Source organism: Piliocolobus tephrosceles, chromosome 9 (assembly GCF_002776525.5).
Source record: "Piliocolobus tephrosceles isolate RC106 chromosome 9, ASM277652v3, whole genome shotgun sequence".
NCBI classification, from domain to species: domain Eukaryota; kingdom Metazoa; phylum Chordata; class Mammalia; order Primates; family Cercopithecidae; genus Piliocolobus; species Piliocolobus tephrosceles.
The window spans coordinates 88,412,191-88,427,230 of record NC_045442.1 but is presented as its reverse complement, the minus strand read 5'-3'; positions in this window follow the sequence as shown (position 1 = coordinate 88,427,230).

The window sequence follows — 15,040 nt, the reverse complement described above, 5'->3', positions numbered from 1 at the left end:
AAAAAAAAAAAAAAAAAAAAAAAAAAATAGAGAAGGTTTCACTCCAAATTAATTAACTCTATTTAGTAGAAATATATTTGATTTCCACTATAGCTCAATGAATTATACTTCTGCCTGGTTACCATGTATTTCTTAATTGAATTGAACTCAAAAAAAAGAAATAATGACACACAGATGAAGGATTTATAATCCAAATTCTCTATCAACACAGAATAGATTTCTATAATCCACTTTAGAGAGATCACCAAAATAGGCAAAGTACCAGTCGTTGCTGCCACCAATGTAGAATCACTTGTCTGGAGTAAATGAACAACAACAAAAACCCCAAATTAGTAGAGAGGGAGGGGAAAAAAGCCAGAGAAGAAGACATTGAGCAAAATTACAGTTCTGTCACCATTTGGGATTTACCTCTGTGAGCCAGAAAAGAGATGCCTGGGCTGAAGCCACCTGCGAGGTGCACTTGCTTTTCTGGCAACACATTTTATCCTTCTCTGTCTGATGAGTCCATTGGGCATTGTACTCCATGACGTCCGAAACTGTTAAAATATTATCTTTTTAAAGAGGACATAATCATGTCTGCTATTCAGATATAAAAAGAACACTTGTTAACAATTGTATCTTACTTATTAATAATGACTAAGATGTTTCTTTCAACTGATTCAAAGGAGAATCAAAGTATCACACATGCATAGGCAGAGAAGAGATATTGCAATTAACTTAGATGCAAAGGGTATGTCCACAGGGAAACAATTAATTGCATTCCCCTGAATACAATTGTTGTGGGTTTCTATAGGCAAGAAGCATTTGCATTATTATCAGCTTCCCACAATTTACAGAGTTGTAAAACAGCTCAAAGGCAGGGGGTGGTGAGTAATCCTTTCTGTGTCCCATTGCCAAATCTCTCACATTCCCCTTGACACTCCAATATGCCCAACAAGCATCCCATCTGGCTAAAGAACTTCCGACCACGCTCCTGCAATGCTATTATGCTGGACCCCACGGAAGACTTTCTCTCAGTCTCCAGTTCTCATACTGTTTTTAGTGAAGTACTCTCCTGGTTGTTCTTTGAATCCCTCTCTCTAGAACTGAATAGTTCACATAACTCAGGCCAGGCTAGTGAGAGTCCACCATACAGAGCTCAAAACCTGCCCACCCTACTACCCTGGGCCATCATCCTTATTCCAAGTTACCACGTTTCCCTCTTCATTCCCATGAAATGGAAATGTACAAAATGGCTTCTGTAGGCTTGCCCAGTTGTTCCTGAATCAATTGAGCAACAAAGAGATTTAGGCTAATAAGTTGGAGCTCTCTTGAAAAAAAAAATCAGTATCCACAATAAGAAGGAAACAGACAAAGTGACTGCAGCTCTAACCCCGGGCTTGTTCAAAACATGAGTCAATACATTGTGTTTTTCGTAACTCAAGTTATTTCTCCCCACACAACGAGTTCACCACCCCGGCTGCTGCTTCTCTGCTTGTCCAGTATGTACATATTTACTTCTCTGTGCCTCGTTTCTCTTTCTGTAAAGAGACTAAACAGTGCTTACACTTCAAAGATTTTTAAACATTGAAAGGTGTTTAATAGGAAAACTTAATTTTGCTCTATAAAGCCAAGATAAAAGAAACACATAATTTGACTTTTTAAATAAAATTATATTTTGGTCAGAATGTGTAAAGCTTGTAGGACTCAGTGTCTTTGTATGAGGAACAAAATAAAGTGTGAAGATTAGACAAAGGGGTTCCCAACACCTTGTTAATCCAGACTATTGTCCATTTATTTATTTCTCTTCAGGCAAAATAGCAGCAACTATTTATCAGCTCTTATGGATGTGCCTGGCTCTCTCCTAGAAATTCCTACATACATTATGCTTACCATCTTGGAAATGAAGAGAACCATGACTTAAAGGAGTGGAAAAGTTCGTCCAAAGCCACAATTAGTAAGAGGAGGATCCTGGGTTAGTGTGGTCCCAAAGCCTGTCTTTTTGTCCTCACACCCTTCAGTAAGTGCTTGCAGAATGAGCTCTCCTGCTTTCCAGATGGCAGAGTGAGAGATGATGGCCGACCCTGCTGGAGTCCAGACGTGGCTGCACAGGAAGAAGGGCCCAAGGAATGTGCACTGGAGCAGAACCACGTGTCCCTGCTGACTGCTTGCAGTGGAGGTGCCCAGGGCTTAGGGTGGGCAGTGAGCGTGAGGCTACAACCCCAAACCAACCCATGGGAGATAACAGCGAGAAGAGGGCCCCGAAGCCCCCACTCAGAGCCCCGGGGACTCCGCTGCTTTGCTGGCAGGGTTCCCCTAGCCCAGCGAGGCTGCCCAAGGAGCTGAGGCCACAGCAGGTGGGCTTTGCTCTTGCTGGAGGCTGGAGTTTCAGAGAAACCCCCAATAGGCCTTGCAAATTTGGTGAGTTCCTGCCCAGTCCGCAGCTCAGTTCCTAAGTCTAAAGGTCTAGGAACTTTAAGAGGGGACAGGGAGAAACGTGTAGGGGCACAAAGTGCCCAGGCCATAAGGAATCTGATGCCGATATTGGAAAAACTCATGTGTGTGCAGAAGGCGCCCTGAGGTTAGAATTCGTCCCTGCCCTAGCTTCAAGCTCCACTAAGAAGGTCACGTAACAGGTTTGAAGCTGAGACTCAGAGGTTTCCACCATTTGCCCAAAGCCCCGCAGTCGGCCCAGGCCTGGGCCAGAGGGCAACAATTCCTCAAGGACAAAAGCAAACTACAAGGCTGATCACAGCTGGGGGAGATTCTCCTGCACCTGTTGCCTCCCTTGGGAAAAACTGCCGGTTGGGTCTGGAAAGAATAAATTGGTTCGGCTTTTGACCTTTACATTGTTTTTCCCTCATTGGTTAATTCATAAAATATGTGTAGAGGATCCTCCGTGGGGGGCAGGCCCTACACCTGGTGCTGGGGGTTAACATGAACAGTGACCAGGGCCCTGTTCAGCTGCAGGGCACAGGCAGGTTCTGAGTCTGGATCATGGTGATGAGGGTGCGGCTTCGGGCCTAGCCAGAACCATGAGCATAGGCTCTGCAGTGCTCCGGCTGCTAAGGTGCGAAGGCCTACACTGCAGCTGGCTCCTTGACATCCCTATGCTTCTTTGCTTGTGCTTTCATCATATGTGTGTTGGGAAATTTAAATAAATTCATAGATACTGATAAAATAATATGCTAGCATTGTGCATGCACACATATGAAGTGTATTTATAGAGACTGATAATCCCACCTTCTAGACCCTGCGGTGGGTGAATAGTGGTGGGGATGGGATTTGAGCCCTAGGGGTCAGGCTCCAGAGTCGGCTCCTTTGGCCTCTCTTAGCTCTGCTTTAGCCCAGCCTCTGTGTGTTACTAGGAGCCAGAGATGGGGCAGAGGAAGGTGTCCCAGAGGGCTGTGCTGCACCTGGCCCTTGGCCACAGTTGCCATGTTTGAGGAGACGGGCAGCATGAGATGGGGAGTGGGGAGTGGGGACTGCATCCCTTGGTGTATGTGTGCAGCTGGAATTCTCACTCTGCTGTTCCCCAGCATGGAACTTAAGTAAACTTCTGCATATCATATCTGACCTCCCGGTCTCCTCACATGTTAAATAGGCATGATGGTGCCCATCCTGGAAGGCCGTTGCCAAGGTGATGAAGTGTGAAGCTCCAAGGTTGGAGGAGTGCCTGGCAGGTGGCAAGTGCTCCATGAGTTCCCATCCAGCTGTTCACTTCCTCATCCCGGCATCTTGCCTCCCCATCCACCACAGTGCATTGGTTCTTCGTGGATCATTGTTGTTCACTTCTTTTGCCCAGAAAATAGCTTCAGAGTTCTGTTCCCTCTCTTTCTCTCCTCTTCCCTTACTCATTCCCCATTCCTTATCTCTTTCTCGGTAACATTTCAGGTTTCTCTGATTCTGTCAGTTCCCTAAACACTGGAGTTTCTCTGCGTTGCCCCCTTGGTCATCTTCTCTGGTCCCACCCTTCATACTGTCCCTTTGTAAGCTGCACATCCATCTTCTGACAGCTCCAAATTCTATGTGCTCAGCCCTGATCATCCTCCTGAGCTCCTGACCCTTATTTCCAGTGATCACTGCTACTCCAGCATCCTATTGGTACACATTTAAATTCAGACCCTCTTTTTCACCCATGTATTAGTTGAGGCTCTCCAGAGACAGAACCAATAGGAGATAGATAGATCTGTGGATAGATGAGAGGGGATTTATTAGGGGAACTGACTCATGTGATTAGGAGCTTGAGACATCCCATGACAGGCTGTCCGCAAGCTGGAGACTCTGGAATGCCAGTAGCAGTAGCGTGGCTCAGTCCAAGTCCAAAGGCCTCAGAACCAGGGAGGCTGATGGTGTCACTCTCAATCAGAGCTGAAGGCCTGAGAACCCAGGGGGCACTGGTGCAAGTTCTGGAGACCAAGGCCAGAGAACCTGGAATTCTGAGGTTCAAGGGCTGGAAAAGAATGGCATCCTTGCCCTGGAAAAGAGAAAAGCATTCTTTCCTCTGCCTTTTTGTTGTATTTGGGCACTTAGCTGATTGGATGGCGTCCACCCACATTGGGTGAGGGTGGGTCTTCTTTACCCAGTCCACTAATCCAAACATCGGTACCTTCTGGAAACACCCTCACAGGCATTTCCAGAAATAATACTTTACCAGCCATGTGTGTGTCTCCTAACCCATCAAGCTGACACCTAAAACTGACCATCACAACCCCCACACTGCATTTCCCTGGGACCCCAGTCTCCCTACTGCTAGCTTTTTCATCCTTTCCTTTGTTGGCAAAGTGGTCTTTCTAACAAGACTAAGTCCTTTGGCATTTCTCTGCCTAGAGGCCTTCCCAAGAGCTCCCTAGATCCAGTCCCAAACTCCTCATGAGGCCACAGGCCCTGTGACCCGGCCACTGTATCCATTGTTGCCTCTTTCTTGTCCCTTTGCCACCTGCTCCACATTTCCTGACTACATCTGCTCCTTTGCCTCTATGCTTATTCAAGGGCTGCCTGAAAATGATCCTTCTCCTCGTTGTGCACCATGCAAACTGATTTTCATTCATTTGGATTCAGATGTAAGACTATTTTCTCTGTGAAGCCGCTCATCTTGTATCTGGAAAATAATGAACACTGGTAGGGGTATGGATTTCATTGAGATATTGGGATGTCCTTGTGGGTAGAGGTCATGTCTTACTCATCTTTGTGTCTCATTCCTCCCCTGTCACTTTGTTAACAGATGAAGGAACATTTATTTTGCATATAAGGAAACTGAAGTGCAGGAAACAAATGTCACAAACTCAAGGTCATGTTACTAAAAAGAGTCTCTGCTGCTGTGGGTCCTGGACCTCTTCTTCACTCTAGTTCTTTCAAACTACAAAAAAACAAAGGTGCCTTAGTCCAGAGCCTGCCCGTGCTGGACATAACATGGCTAGATTCTCCCAACCCTCTAGGAGGCTGCAGCAGCGGCACAGCTGGCTTCAGGGCAGGCAATAGGACAGTCACACTGGGCCCTTCTCAGAGAGGCCCCACACTTGGTTTAATGTTATGCTGCGACCAACTTGAAATTCTTACTCATTTTTCTTTGAGCTTGTGATTTGTCAGTGAAGTCTGATGGGGCCTGTGCTGCAGCAGAGGAGGTAGGCTGGGCCCACACTGCGGGCAGCAGGCTGGGCTGCCCAGCTCACAACAGTGACGCTGCAGTGTCTGGTCCTCAGGAGACAGGAGGGGCTCTAGGTGCAGCAGCACCAGGAGGGTTCCCTGACCTTTTCAGTGTTCTGTTGTGCTGTGATTGGATAACATCACCTTTTCCTCATTGCATTTCATGAGTAATAAAATGCCTTCAAAGGATAATCTTTACAGCTTTTATTTGTAACTGCATTTATTTTCCTGCTTTTTGAACAAGGAGCCCTATTTTCACATTGCTCTGGGCCCCCAAAATTATGTGGTCTTCCCTGTAGATGGGACATGAAAGATAGTGACATATTTTAAATTGAAACACATAGGACTGAGTAGTTGGGAATTCAGAAGACAATATGAAATTTTGGGAGGTCGAAACGGGCGGATCATGAGGTCAGGAGATCGAGACCATCCTGGCTAACATGGTGAAACCCCGTCTCTACTAAAAAATACAAAAAACTAGCCGGGCGAGGTGGCAGGCGCCTGTAGTCCCAGCTACTCAGGAGGCTGAGGCAGGAGAATGGCGTAAACCCGGGAGGCGGAGCTTGCAGTGAGCTGCGATCCAGCCACTGCACTCCAGCCCGGGCGACAGCGAGACTCAGTCTGAAAAAAAAAAAAAAAAAAAAAAGAAGTAAAATTCAGGTGAGTGTGACAAGGAAAGGCTGGTTCTATTCAATAGTTATTGATATAATTTTAGCAGCAGTGATAGAGAAAGAAATCAATTTTCAGACTGCGGGGTCAGCAAACAGCCTATGAGGTGAAAGGAAAAATGAGTTTTAAAGAGAGCCTACTGTGTGACCCAAGGTGTTGCAAAATAGGCTTTTCTAATTTGATTTGATTTAACTGAAAGATGTCTAGAAGATAGAAAAAATGGGTTGTCAATAGCAAGAGATACTTTCAATAACAAGAGAAATTTGAAAAATTAAAAAAGAGTGATGTTTCTTTTTACAAAGATGTGTTGCTGACTAAAGAAATGGAGAGCTGAGGAAAGAAAAAAACAAATATTTTTTGCATGTTTGGCAAATATTTGAATATTTATTTCATCAAAGCATCTTAAAAGATCTCTAAGGATAGATATAGATAGATACAGATAAAGATACAAATATACATATAGATATACATACATGTCTGTACACACATATAAATATATAATTAAAAATAAATAAATCAAAGACATAATGTCAGCTCTCTGTATCCATCAGTTCTGTATCTGTATATTCAACCAACCATGGATTAAAAATATTCAAGAAAAAACATTCTCCTGTATTGAACATGTACAGACATTTGTTCTTGTTATTATTCTTTAAACCATATAGTGTAACAACTCTTTACATAGCATTTACATCATATGAGGTATTATAAGTAATCTAGAGATGGTTTAAAGTGCACAGGAGGACATGCATAGGTTATATGCTAATACTATGTCATTTTCTATCAGGGACTTGAGTATCTGCAGATTTTGGGCTTTTGATATCCATGAAGGTCCTGGAACAATCCTCCATGAATCCTGAGGAATGACTATATTTAAAACTACAAATTTTATATAGAAACATATAATTTATTTATAACATATCTATATAGATAAATACATATAACTCTCTATATACATCGCTATATATAATATATAAAATTAAGATTAATACATTGCCCCAGATGACACACAGAGCATGGACTTGAACTTAGGAGTCTCTGGGTCTCAGTCTTGTGGATTTTCTCCTCCACCATGCTGCTTCTCCTGCTGTCTTTTCTGAATCCGACATTGAAAGTCTGCAAGATTTTTTAGACTGGATATACTCTTTTAGGACAGATTATTATAATACTTTGAAAAGTTTAGATAAACAGAAGATTTTTAGATGTCACCTAATTTGTCTAAAGTAACCACAATTTGAAATATTATTTTAAGAAATAAAATAGAACTCAACTTCTCTTAAAAATTGAGAAGGCTCAGTCAAGATAATATGAGTTGTACCATCAGCCACAAGGAAAAGAAAAAGAGAAGCTGTATGAATGGGCAAGAAAAGGAAGGGCTCACTGGAAAACATAAGGGAAAGACAAAAACAAAATCCTGATTGAGATTGAGGGAACTCTGCAGCTTATGAGATGAAATGGGGCAGGCCTCCAAGATACTCTGCTGAGATTTTGCAAGCATAGCCATACTCCCTGCTCTCTCTTCAAGGATAAACATCTTGAAAAAGATGTCTCAACAGGCAGTCTCCCTTTCTTTATCTCTACTTAACTTGTCAATTCACTGCTATCTGGTTTTGTTCACAAAAAAATCTACGGAAACTGTTCTTGTCAAGGTTCCCAACAATTCCCATGTTGTTAAGTCCTGTGGTCCATTTTTTGCCCCCATCTTATTTCATGTCATAGTAGGATTTGACAGGGCTGGCTACCTCTGAGTTCTGGCAATATTCTCCTTTCCCAGCTTCTGGGATGCTGTACTCACACAGTTTTTCACTTATTTCTTATTTAGAATCTCTTCTTCTTTCTTCTGTTTCCATAAAAGATGCTGTCAATTCCCATATCCATAATAATACCTAGGTGTCAATGATGCAGAATTGCAATTCCTTCATAGCAATAATCATATTTTGTAATTATTTATTTTTTTTTCTTCTTTTTTATCCTCAAAATGTCAGCTCCAACAATCATATGACTTTGTAAATTTGGTCACTAAAAGGTGAAATAAACAAGTTCGCATTCTGAAAATTAGTAAATTACAGAGCCAGAAATGGGTCATCTAACTTTCTAATTCCAGAGTTGTTGCTGCTGTATGTTACTCTGCCTCTCATAAAACAACAATTAGAGGGGATTTCTGTGTGTGACCATAACAGAGTAACCTGAAGCAGACCAACACTTCTGCCAAGAAAAATTAAGAAATCCAAATATAATACAAAATAGACAGATATTGAAGACATTAAAGGGATGCCAACATAGCTAGCAGTTAAGTGGTAAAAATCCCTGAGAGAAGGAAAACACATACAATAAGCTCAATACTTGGTGATTTTCCCCTCAAGGTATTTGCCCAGTGGTTAAACTGTATAAGTCAAGAGTCTAAGAAGAAAAGAAGAATCACTGAAAAATGGAGCAGAGTTTTAGCATTGCTATCTGACTGAGAAACAACAACAACAAAAAAATTAGAGTTCGGGACCCACCATAGATAAGAACCTCTGAAAACATCCGGGTCCTTGATTGGAACACATGTAAGGCTACGAAGGAATCATGACAAAACAGAAGTAGACCCTAGCAAAGACTGCAACCCAGTCTCATAACAGCTCTTCCCCAATCACACTGAAGCATTTCACCCTAGAAGTATTTCATCCTACTGTAGTTGTCCACCTGAAGAAAGGGAGATTCATCATCTTTGATAGAAGATAACACCACTCAGAACATCCCTAATGTTTTATATTAAATGTTTTCTATTTAAGAATAGATTCAATTTAACCAAAATTACCAGGGATACCAAAAGTTATGACCAATAGAAAAAATATAATTGGCATACACCCAAAGAAGTTGAAAATATTAGAGCTAAACAACAACACATAGATTTTAATATAATTGTGATTAATATATTCAAACAAAACAAATTAAAAGATGTAAAATGTAATCAGAGAACTGCAATTCTTATTTTTAAAAAGATTAAGTGTAAAATCTAGATTACCAAAATAAAAAATAATTTTAAGAACTTAATGGGATAAAAGCAGATTTGATGAGGCTGAAGAGAATATTAGAGAACTAGAAATAGATTAATAGAAAAATTCTAATAACACAAAGAAAACTAGATGAAAAATACAAAAGGAGTACATAATTAACATGTGAGACTCAATACAAAAGTGAAACCAGTGATGCATTGGCTGGCTTATACCAGCTAATAAGAACTAACTGGTAATTTTCATGTATTTTTTTAGCTCCTTGTTAAATAGTTGGTAGCTTGAAATCAACATGAAGAGAGTATATGTAGCAAATGCCAATTAACAGAACCATTTTATTCCATTCAGAAAATTAGCATATCACTAGGTCTAAAATGTGGGTAAGTGGAGTCACAGAAACAGAGGAATGAGGGAATGAAACAGAAGTAAAATTTGAAAAGATAATGGCCAAAATTTTTTAAATCAGATAAAAGACTTCTAGCCATAGATCTAACTGTGTGTAGTGCAGTAAACAACAACAAAACACATCTAGCCATATCATAGCAAATATGAAGGAAACCAAAGACAAAGATCTAAAAGTCATCCAGCATGGAAAAAAAGGTCAATCTGAAAAGAAGCAAAACTATAACTGACAAATGACTTCTCCATAGAAACAAGAGAAGGCCAAAAACTTGAAATGATAGCTGATATGATTTGACTGTGTGCCACCCAAATTTCATCTTGAATTGTAACTCCCACCATTCCCATGTGTCATGGGAGGAACCTGGTGGGAGGTAACTGAATCATGGGGGCAGGTCATTCCCATGCTGTTCTTGCAATAGTGAATAAGTCTCATGAGATCTGACGGTTTCAAAAATGGGAGTTTTTCTGCACAGGCTCTCTCTCTTTGCCTGCTGCCATCCATGTAAGATGTGACTTGCTCCTCCTTGCCTTCCACCATGACTGTGAGGTTTTCCGAGCCACATGGAAATGTAAGTCCATTAAACCTCTTTCTTTTGTAAATTGCCCAGTCTTGGGTATGTCTTTATCAGCAGCATAAAAATGGACAAATACAGAAGTTGATACCAGTAGAGTGGGGTGCTGCTGAAAAGATACTGGAAAGTGTGGAAGTGACTTTAGAACTAGGTAACAGGCAGAGGTTTAAACAGTTTGGAGGGCTCAGAAGAAGACAGAAAAATGTAGGAAAGTTTGAAACTTCCTAGAGACTTGTTGAATAGCTTTGGCCAAAATGCTGATAGCGATATGGACAATAAAGTCCAGGCTGAGGTGGTCTCAGATGGAGATGAGAAACTTCTTGGGAACTGGGGTAAGGGTGACTCTTGCTATGTTTTAGAAAAGAGACTGACAGCATTTTGCCCTAGAAATTTGTGAAACTTTGAACTTGAGAGAGATGATTTAGGGTATGTGGCAGAAGAAATTTCTAAGCAACAAAGCATTCAAGATACGACTTGGGTGCTGTTAAAGGCATTCAGTTTTAAAACAGAATGAGAGCATAAATGTTTGGGAAATTTGCAGCCTGACAATGTGATAGAAAAGAACAACCCATTTTCTGAGGAGAAATTCAATCTGGATGCAGAAATTTGCATAAGTAATGAGGATCTGAATGTTGATCATCAACATAGACTATGGAGAAAATGTCTCCAGGGCATGTCACAGGTCTTCATGGCAGCCCCTCCTATTGCATGCCTGGAGGCCTAGGAGGAAAAAGTGGTTTTGTGGGCCAGACCAAGGATCCCCATACTGTGTGCAGCCTAGGGACTTGGTGCCCCACATCCTAGCTGCTCTAGTCATAGCTGAAAGGGTCCAAGGTATGGCTTGGGTTGTTGCTTCAGATTGGAGTGGGAACCTCTTACTAGATTTCAGATGATGTATGCACATGTCTGGATGTCCGGACAGAAGTTTGCTGCTGAGGTGGGGCTCCCATGGGAGCCTCTGCTAGGGCAGTGCAGAAGGGAAATGTGGGATCGGAGCCCCCACACAGAATTCCTGCTGGGGCACCACCTAGTGGAGCTGTGCTAAAAGGGCCACCATTCTCCAGACCCCAGAATGATAGATTTATCAACAGCTTGCATGGTGCACCTGGAAAAGCCACAGACACTCAGCACCAGTACATGAAAGCAATTGAGAGGGAGGCTGTACCCTGCAAAGCAATGGGGTGTAGCTGCCCAAGACCATGGGAACCCACCTCTTGCATCAGTGTGACCTGGATGTGAGACATGGAATCTAAGGAGATCCTTTTGGAGCTTTAAGATTTGACTGCCCCACTAGATTTTGGACTTGTGTGGGGCCTGTAGCCCCTTTGTTTTGGCCAATGTCTCCCATTTGGAATGTCTATATTTACCCAATGCCTATACCCCACTGTATCTAGGAAGTAACTAATTTGCTATTGATTTTAGAGGCTCATGGGCAGAAGGGACTTGCTTGTCTTAGATAAGACTTTGGGCTGTGGACTATTGAGTTAATGTTGAAATGAGTTGAGACTTTTGAGGACTGTTGGGAGGACATGATTGGTTTTGAAATGTGAAGACATGGGATTTGGGAGGGGCCAGGGACAGAATGACATGGTTTGGCTGTGTCTCCACCCACATTTCATCTTGAATTTTAACTCCCACAATTCCCATGTGTCATGGGAGGAGCCTGGTGGGACATAATTGAATAAGGGGGGCAGGTCTTTCCCATGCTGTTCTCATAATAGTGAATAAGTCTCATGAGATATGATGGTTTTGAAAAAAGGAGTTTCCCTGCGCAAGCTCTCTTTCATTGTCTGCTGCCATCCATGTAAGATGTGACTTGCTCCTCCTTGCCTTCTGCTGTGATTGTGAGGCTTTCCCAGTCATTTGTAAGTCCATTAAACCTGTTTTTGTGTGTGTGTGTGTATTGCCCAGTCTCAGATATGACTTCGTCAACATTGTGAAAATGAACTAATACAATAGCTATGAAGTGCTGAAAAAAATAGAATTCTATAGCTATCAAAAGTATACTCCAAAATTCAAGAGCTAAATAAAAATGTTTCTACTCAAACAAAAACTTAAAGAATTCATCAATAGCAGACACCTTATAAGGTAATAGCAAAGGCAGAAGTAAAATTATTCCACATGAGAACATATAGAGGAAAGTACAAAAGCAATATAAAGGATAGAAATATAGACAAATATAAATTGACTATAAAACAACAAAATGAATGATGAAAATTATGCAAAAAAGGCAAGAGGGGATAAATACAATAAAAGTGATCTGAATTCTAGCATTTCTGAAAATGAATAAAATTTATAATTTATCTGACATTCTAATATATCAGAGATGTGTATGTTTTGATTTCTAGAATATTCATTAAAAGGATAGTGAGTGCAGCAGAAGACGGCCGAATAGGAACAGCTTCAGTCTCCATCTCCCAGCGCGAGCGACACAGAAGACCGGTGATTTCTGCATTTTCAACTGAGGTACTGGGGTCATCTCACTCGGGAGTGCCGGACAATCGGTGCTGGTCAGCTGCTGCAGCCCGACCAGCGAGAGCTGAAGCAGGGCAAGGCATCGCCTCACCTGGGAAGCGCGAGGGGGAAGGGAGTCCCTTTTCCTAGCCAGGGGAACTGAGACACACAACACCTGGAAAATCGGGTAACTCCCATCCCAATACTGTGCTATAACACCGGCACACCGGAGATTATATCCCACACCTGGCCGGGAGGGTCCCACGCCCACGGAGCCTCCCTCCTTGCTAACACAGCAGTCTGCCGCAATCTAACCGCAAGGCAGCAGCGAGGCTCGGGGAGGGGCGCCCGCCATCGCTGAGGCTTAAGTAGGTAAATAAAGCCGCTGGAAAGCTCGAACTGGGTGGAGCTCACAGCAGCTCAAGGAAACCTGCCTGTCTCTGTAGACTCCGCCTCTGGGGACAGGGCTCAGCTAAAGCAGCAGAGGCCTGTCCAGACGCAAACGACTCTGTCTGACACCTTTGAAGAGAGCAGTGGATCTCCCAACACGGAGGTTGAGATCTGAGAAGGGGAAGTCTGCCTGCTCAAGTGGGTCACTGACCCCTGAGTAGCCTAACTGGGAGACATCCCCCACTAGGGGCAGTCTGACACCCCACACCTCACAGGGTGGAGTACACCCCTGAGAGGAAGCTTCCAAAGCAAGAATCAGACAGGTGCACTCGCTGTTCAGCAATATTCTATCTTCTGCAACCTCTGCTGCTGATACCCAGGCAAACAGGGTCTGGAGTGGACCTCAAGCAATCTCCAACAGACCTATCGCTGAGGGTCCTGACTGTCAGAAGGAAAACTATCAAACAGGAAGGACACCTATACCAAAACCCCATCAGTACGTCACCATCATCAAAGACCAGAGACAGATAAAACCACAAAGATGGGGAAAAAGCAGGGCAGAAAAGCTGGAAATTCAAAAAATAAGAGCGCATCTCCTCCTGCAAAGGAGCACAGCCCATCGCCAGCAATGGATCAAAGCTGGTCAGAGAATGATTTTGATGAGATGAGAGAAGAAGGCTTCAGTCCATCAAACCTCTCAGAGCTAAAGGAGGAATTACGTACCCAGCGCAAAGAAACTAAAAATCTTGAAAAAAGAGTGGAAGAATTGACAGCTAGACTAATTAATGCAGAGAAGGTCATAAACGAAATGACAGAGATGAAAACCATGACACGAGAAATATGTGACAAATGCACAAGCTTCAGTAACCGACTCGATCAACTGGAAGAAAGAGTATCAGCGATGGAGGATCAAATGAATAAAATGAAGCGAGAAGAGAAACCAAAAGAAAAAAGAAGAAAAAGAAATGAACAATGCCTGCAAGAAGTATGGGATTATGTAAAAAGACCAAATCTACGTCTGATTGGGGTGCCTGAAAGTGAGGGGGAAAATGGAACCAAATTGGAAAACACTCTACAGGATATCATCCAGGAGAACTTCCCCAACCTAGCAGGGCAGGCCAACATTCAAATTCAGGAAATACAGAGAACGCCACAAAGATACTCCTCCAGAAGAGCAACTCCAAGACACATAATTGCCAGATTCACCAAAGTTGAAATGAAGGAAAAAATCTTAAGGGCAGCCAGAGAGAAAGGTCGGGTTACCCACAAAGGGAAGCCCATCAGACTGACAGCAGATCTCTCAGCAGAAACTCTACAAGCCAGAAGAGAGTGGGGGCCAATATTCAACGTTCTTAAAGAAAAGAATTTTAAACCCACAATTTCATATCCAGCCAAACTAAGTTTCATAAGTGAAGGAGAAATAAAATTCTTTACAGATAAGCAAATGCTTAGAGATTTTGTCACCACCAGGCCTGCCTTACAAGAGACCCTGAAGGAAGCCCTAAATATGGAAAGGAACAACTGGTACCAGCCATTGCAAAAACATGCCAAAATGTAAAGACCATGGAGGCTAGGAAGAAACTGCATCAACTAATGAACAAACTAACCAGTTAATATCATAATGGCAGGATCAAGTTCACACATAACAATATTAACCTTAAATGTAAATGGACTAAATGCTCCAATTAAAAGACACAGACTGGCAAACTGGATAAAGAGTCAAGACCCATCAGTCTGCTGTCTTCAGGAGACCCATCTCACGTGCAGAGACACACATAGGCTCAAAATAAACGGATGGAGGAAGATCTACCAAGCAAATGGAGAACAAAAAAAAGCAGGGGTTGCAATCCTAGTCTCTGATAAAACAGACTTTAAACCATCAAAGATCAAAAGAGACAAAGAAGGCCATTACATAATGGTAAAGGGATCAAT